This window comes from Trichechus manatus, unplaced genomic scaffold, assembly GCF_000243295.1.
Source record: "Trichechus manatus latirostris isolate Lorelei unplaced genomic scaffold, TriManLat1.0 scaffold00153, whole genome shotgun sequence".
In the NCBI taxonomy this organism is placed as follows: Eukaryota; Metazoa; Chordata; class Mammalia; order Sirenia; family Trichechidae; genus Trichechus; species Trichechus manatus.
The window spans coordinates 396,598-404,238 of NW_004444089.1; the positions used below are offsets into that span (position 1 = coordinate 396,598).

Below are 7,641 nucleotides of genomic sequence, written 5' to 3' on the forward strand. Positions count from 1 at the left end.
ATTGGAGGAGGTCAGATGCTGCCCTCAAGCCGTTTTTACATGTAGTATTTTCAAAAATCACAATTAATGCACAAAAGCCTATAATGAACAAAATATCAGAATTTTAAACAAAGACAGACTGTTGCTGTTTGCTTTACAATCCTGCACTTCTGGGTAGCAGGAACAGTCATTTCTGTACCCATGTCCCTGCCAGTGGCCTTATAAGGGCAGACACTGGCCTATGATCAGACTGGGCCACCCAGGGCTTCATATATAATCCCATTTTTAAATGGTTAAGCTTTTATTCATTTTTCTCACTTGATTCAAAATATGAGAGGATATTTTGAAAACCAGATGTAGGGATACACCTCTTTTCTTTTGTCTCAGGCTCCTGTACGGCTCCACACACCTCATTAGCTATGTCTGAATGACTGAGGGGAAAACAAAACCAAAGCAAAAAGAACGGGCTAAGGAGACAGTGAGAACAATAGGCCCTGTTCTAAGCCCTGTTTATACACAATGGGAACCACACTGTCAGAAACAACACTTCCCCTTACAAGACATTTACCGGAGCCCTGGTGGCACAGTGGTTAAGAGCTCAGCTGCTAACCAAAAGGTTGGCAGCTCGAACGCACCAGCCGCCCCTTGGAAACCCTATGGGGCAGTTCTATTCTGTCCTATAGGGTCGCTATGAGTCGGAATCGACGCGACGGCAACGGGTTTGGGTTTTGGTTTTTTTAGATATTTACTATCCTGTATCATTTTTTATAAAAGCCCTGGTCAGTATCCACTAAATTGATTTCATGACCCACAGTTTGAAAGACACTGTTTGAGGTTAACTTCTAAAGGTATCCATGGGGAGTACAACTTCCAAATGGAAAAAAATCAATCCCTAAAAAAAAAAAAGTTGGGAAAAGTGAAGTAAAAAGAGAGAAACTGAAAAAAGAAAATAGATAGACATCACGAAGATAAATACCAATATCATTCATCATAATAAACATAAACAAACTGACTGAATTTTAAAATTTATTATTGCCAGAATGTATTTCTTTTTAACTTAGGGATATGCTATTCCATTAAGCGCGCATAAAACAAAAACACAGAAAGTTTGAAAGTCCAAGTATGAAAGAGGAGACACTAGAAAAATGTGAACCAAACGAAAGCTGGTATAATGATGTTAATATTAAAAAGATTTTAAAGCAAAAAGCAATACGAGTGATTAAACAGTAACACTGCCATGGAATCGGCGCCGACTCATGGCAATCCCATGTATTACAGGTAGAACTGCTCCGTAGGGTTTTCTTGGCTGTAATCTTTACAGAAGCAGATCGCCAGGCCTTTCTTCTGTGGTGCTGCTGAGTAGGTTCAAACTGCCAACCTTTAGGTTTGTGCCACTCAGGGACCTAGTGATAAATAAAGGTCACTACATAATGATCAAATGGTCAATTCACCAAGATAATATAATAATTCTGTATAGGGTCACTGTGAGTCGGAATCAACCCGACAGCAACGAGTTTGGTTTTAGTTTTAATATATAAGCAAAAATTGATGGAACTGTGAAAGATCCTCATCATAGTAGGAAATTTTAATACAAAACAAACAAAACCAAACCCACTGCCGTCGAGTCTATTCCGACTCACAGCGACCCTATAGGACAGAATGAAACTGTCCCATAAGTTTTCCTAGGCTGTAATCTTTATGGAAGCAGACTGCCACGCCTTTCTCCCGTGGCTAGTGGATTTGAACCTCTGACATTTTGACGAGCAGTTTAGCATCTAACCATTGTGTCACCAGGAAGCCTTACAGCCAGATTTCCAGGTTAAGTAATTCTTACCAAACTCTCTAGAAACAGAGAATCCAATTTTGTACAAACTCTTTCAGGTGACAGAAAAATAGTAGCATACCCCAAATCATGTTAATACCAAAAGTGATAACAAAATCAGGCAAGGACAGCAAAAGAAAGCTAAAATTATGGACCAATATCACTGATGGAAATCAATACATCAACATATTACAAGTTTAATGTAGAAAAAGCATATGATCTTCCCAAAGATGAATGCAAATCCTTAAATAACATTCATTTATAATAAAATCTCTTGACAAATTAGTAAGAAGAAAGGAACTTCTACTTCCTGATTAAGGATACATATAAAATAGCTCCACCGGTCATAACAACTAACGCGAAAATGTTAGAAACAACTTCCTTTAATCTCAGGAGCAAGGCAACTTGCAAACTCTCACTGCATTTAACCCACATTGTCCAGGAGGTCTTATCCAGTACTGCAGTACAAAGAAAAAGAAAGAAAGAAAATATGTAAAGAATAGGAAATAAAAAAGCAAAGCTCATCATTTACACATTATGTAATCTTTTAAATGCAGAAAACGTCAAAGTATCAACAGATAAATATATAGATTAATAAGTGTGCTTATTGAATTGCTGGGATTAAAATTAATACACCTTAAATAAGGGGACACCTGGTGGTGCAGTGGTTACGAGCTTGGCTGCTAACCAAAAGGTCAGCAGTTTGAATCCACCAGTGGCTCCTTGGAAACCCTGTGGGACGGCTCTACTCTGTCCTATAGGGTCGCTATGAGTTGGAATCGACTCAGTGGCAATTTTATTTTATTTTTGTAATTAAGATAATCCCATTTGTTGTAATAGATTAATCTCAGTGGTTCAACACAATAAAAAATCTCTTTTCTCATCAAATAAATCTAAGTTAATAAGGAGGGAGAAGAGACTGGGCTCTGCTTCACACAGTCATTCAGGGACCCAGCTGATAGAGACACCACCATACTCAACATGTGGCTTCCACGGTCTTTCTGGTATCAACATCCAGCAACACACAGAGAAAGAGAGAGTGGAGGGCTGTAGAGGAGGCTGTTATGGGCCAGCCGTAGACATGGTGGTAGGTCAGGGTCGTTGTTATTGTGTGTGATCGAGTCAGTTGGAACTCATAGCAACAGCCCTGTAGACCTAGATATATTCCATCTGTCAGAAGCCAGTCACTTGGCCACACGTAATAAAACTAGAAAGGGGGCTGGGAAGAAAGACATGCATTCAGGAAGAAAGGGCAACAGTTTTAATGAAAAGCAAGGTTGTTGCCACACAAATAAAAATTATATCCAATGGCAGTTTTAAAAATCAGATTTTAAACAAGATACTAGTAACAATAACAACAAAAATTCAAAGTACATAGGACTTTATCTAACGAAAGATGTACAAATGCTTTTTGAGAAAATTTTTCAAATTTTGGAAAGATCTTAAGAAATGGAGAGCTATCCCGTGAACATAGATGAGAAAAAGAATATCTTTAAGGTGTTTTTTCTTCCCATATTAATCTATAGACTTAATGCAATTCAATCAAAATACTAACAGGATTACTTATACTTCTAAAAGGACTACTAACAGCCAAAACAACCGTGAAGAAGAATCCTGTAAAAAGACTTTCCCAGCCTATGTCCAGATTAATTATCAAACTATAGTAATTAAGAGTATGAAAGTGATACAGTGTTAGACAAGGTAGACCAATGAAATAATATGTGGTTTTTAGGTGCCATCAAGTCGGTTCTGATACATAACAACCCTATGTACAACAGAATGAAGATACTGCCTGGTGCTGCCACATCCTCAGAGTTGTTGCTATGTTTGAGCCCATTGTTGCAGCCACTGTGTCAATCCGTCTCATTGAGGGTCTTCTTCTTTTCCACTGACCCTCTACTTTACCAAGCATGATGTTCTTCTCCAGGGACTGGTCCCTCCTGACATATCCAAAATATGTGAGATGAAGTCTCGCCATCCTTGCTTCTAAAGAAGCTGTACTTCTTCTAAGACAAATTTGTTCTTTCTTCTGGCAGCTCATGGTATATTCAACACTCTTCACCAACACCAGAATCATCAATTTTTCTTCAGTCTTCCTTATTCATTGTCCAGCTTTCCCACGCTGGACAATGAGGCAATTGAAAGTATCATGGCTTGGGTCAGGTGCACCTTAGTCCTCAAAGTGACATCTTTGCTTTTTAACACTTTAAAGAGGTCTTTTGCAGCAAATTTCTGAAGGAATTACGTCATTTGATTACTTGACTGCTGCTTCCGTGTGTGTTGATTGTGGATCCGAGTAAAACGAAATCCTTGACAACTTCAATATTTTCTCTGTTTATCATGATGTTGTATATTGGTCCAGTTGTGAGGATTTTTGTTTTCTTTATGTTGAGGTGTAATCCATACTGAAGGCTGTGGTCTTTGTTCTTCGTCAGTAAGTTCTTCAAGTCCCCTACGCGTTCAGCAAGCAAGATTGTGTTATCAGCATAACACAGGTTGTTAATGAGTCTTCCTCCAATCCTGAAGCCATGTTCTTCTTCATATAGTCTGGCTTCTCGGATTATTTACTCAGCATACAGAATGAGTAAGTATGGTAAAAGGATACAACCCTGATGCACATCTTTCCTGATTTTAAACCGCACAGTATCCCCACGTTCTGTTTGAACTACTGCCTCTTGGTCTATGTACAGGTTCTGCATGAGCACAATTAAATGTTCTAGAATTTCCATTCTTTGCAATGTTATTCATAATTTGTTATGATCCACACAGTCGAATGCTTTTGGACAGTTAATAAAACACAGGTAAGCATCTTTCTGATATTTTCTGCTTTCAGCCAAGAGCCGTCTGACATCAGCAATGATATCTCTCGTTCCATGTCCTCTTCTGAATCAGGCTTGAATTTCTAGCAGTTCCCTGTCGATGTACTGCTGCAACCGCTTTTGAATGATCTTCAGCAAAATTTTACTTGCGTGTGATATTAGTGATATCGTTCAATAATTTCTACATTCTATTGGATCACTCTCTTTGGGATGGGCACAAATATGGATCTCTTCCAGTCAGTTGACTAGGTAACTTTCTTCCAAATTTCTTGGCGTAGACAAGCAAGCGCTTCCAATGTTGCATCCAGTTGTTGAAACATCTCAGTTGGTATTCCGCCAGTCATGAGGCCACCCACTCAAATACATGGTGTTGAAGGCGGCTGTGCCACTGCTCTTTGTGCTGCTGCATCTCAACGGAATAAACTGGATCAAGTCGAGAAGGAGGTCTTGAGAGCAGCACAGCTTCTGAAGGACCCCAAAATGACTCTTGCTGTTCTGAATTCCCCTGTAAAATGTTCCATTAAAGTAAAAGCCTAAATGACATCACAGCAAAAGAGAGGTTTTCTCCCCTCAAGTCCAATCTGCTCAATTTGCTTGCTGAAAGTGGTCACTTGAACAGTACCCTGGTAGTCATCTGCGCCTTTTCGACCATCAGGAGTATCCATCATGGAGAAGTTCCTTACACAGTTACCACTGCATCTCCCCTAGACAATGCCTCTCTTTCTGAGTTAAAAATGGTCCCGCACAGCATCCTAAGTCAAAGCCAGGTGTTGAAATTAGAGGTTAAGACTAATCCATTAATCATGGGTAAAATAATTGTCTGTGTTGGAGACAAATATGTTGATAAGTCTGCAAAATTCAAGATTCAGAAACAGAGCAGGGGTATGGGGGCAATTATGTGAAAGTGTTGATTTTCTGATTGTCTATCATCAATGAAAATTCTTAAACTTGGATTATCAATAAAATGTTTCCTGAACAGAAAAAAAAGAACACAAAGGCCAAAAAGAGACCACACTTACAAGAAAACTTGACTTACAACCCAGTGACGAGGGGGCTTTAAAGGAGAGTGGGAGAAGAGAAACTGCAATAAATGGTATAGTGGCATTTAGCTATCCAATGGATAAATCATCTAAATTGGACACCTGGCATTGTTGTTGTGAGGTGTCGTAGAGTCGGTTCCAACTGACAGCGACCTCACGTACAACAGAATGAGACACTGCCTGGTCTTGTGGCATCCTCACAATTGTTGTTATGCTTGAGCCCATTGTTGCAGCCACTGTGTCAATCCACCTCGTTGAGGGTCTTCCTCTTTTTCACTGATACACATGAAGAGACGAAAGGTTAGTATCCAGAATATGTAAAGAACGGCTATGAAAAAAAGACAAATAAAAAATCATATAAAATATAAAAATGATATTTTTATATTTAATATAGCTTTACAAAAGATATGAACAGGTATTTCATTGATGAGGAAACATAAATGGCCCAAAAACATTTAAAAATATTCTTTTTTTCATTAATAATCAGGGAGGTGCAATTTATAACCACAAGATACCCTTTCCTTCCTACCTATTGAATTAACCAAAATTTAAACGTTGAACAAGAGGTATACGTAGACAGTGTTTGGTGGGAGTTTAAATTGGTACCATCACTTTGGAAAACTATTTTGCATTATCTAGTGAAACTGTTATTTACCCATAGAATCCTGCAGTATTGCAACGTGAGACCTGAATTTTATTTTCAGTTCTCTCTGTTTGAGAAATGCCAATCTTATTCTACCCTGTTGGTTTTCAACTCCAAGTTTTTGCACATTTCACCATACTTTACCTTGTCTTCTCAAGCTGCCATTTGAAATATGCTGATCAGCTCTTTTACTTCATCGTTTCTTCCATTCACTTTAGCTACTCTGCACTTAAAAGCAAGTTTTTAAGGGTCTCTTCTGACATCCATTTTGGTCTTTTCCTTCTTTCCTGTCTTTTTTAATGACCTTTTAGTTTCTTCATGTATGATGTCCTTGATGTCTTCCCACATTTCTGGTTTTGGTCATTGGTGTTCAGATGGCCTCTAAGTTCTGGCAGGATGTATTCAAGGTCATATTTTGGCCCTTGTGGTCTTGCTTTGATCTTCTCCAGCTTCAGGTTAAACTGGCACAAGAGCAATTGATGGTCTTTTCCTCACTTGGCCCTTGGCTTTGTCTTGAGTGATGAACTGAGCTTCTCCATCATCTCCTTCCACAGATCTTATCAACTTGATTTCTGTGTATTCCACCTGGCGAGGTCCACATATATAGTCATCATTTGTGTTACTGAAAAAAAAGTATTTTTGACGAATAAGTCGTTGATCTTGCAGAACTCTATCATTCTGTCTCTAGCATCATTCCTATCACCAAGGCCGTTTTCCAACCACTGATCCTTCTTCGTTTCCAACTTTCACATTCCAGTCACGAGTAGTTGGCAATGCATCGTGATTGCGTGTTCGATCAATTTCAGACTGCAGCAGTCTGTAAAAATCTTCAATTTCTTCATTTTTATTATTCGTGGTTGGTGTGTAAATTCGAATAATAGTCATATTAACTGGTGTTGAAGGCAACTGCCAACAAGTAAACTGAATATGTGCCTGGGTGAAGGGCGTGGGCAAAGATCTGAGCCCAACTCACCAGTGATAACAGCAGCCAGGAATGACAGCAGAAAAGGTGTAGAATCCGCCTAGATCAATAACTCACAACAGTGCACTGGGTTAATGTCTTCAAACATGGGAAGAGAAGTAGCATGGTGGTTAAGAGAGGGGCTTTGAAATCAGTTTGCCTGGCTTCAAATCATGACTCCCATCATTTATTAATTATGGGCTTTTGGCAAGACTTTTAACGTCTCTGTGCCTCGTTATATTATCTATAAATAGGGACAATAAGACTGAACATTTAGTAAGTGCTATTATAATTATTAGGGAGCCCCGGTGGTGCAGTGGTTAAAGGGCTGAGCTGCTAAGCAAAAGGCAGCGGTTTGAACTCACCAGCTGCTCCAC

At 39.1% G+C, this 7,641-nt stretch overlaps 1 pseudogene; it reads left to right on the top strand.

The window, feature by feature from the left end:
- Nucleotides 1-4,962: 4,962 nt before the first annotated feature.
- On the top strand, nucleotides 4,963-5,522 carry LOC101350599 (ATP synthase subunit O, mitochondrial-like; annotated as a pseudogene).
- The last annotated feature ends 2,119 nt before the right edge of the window (nucleotides 5,523-7,641 follow it).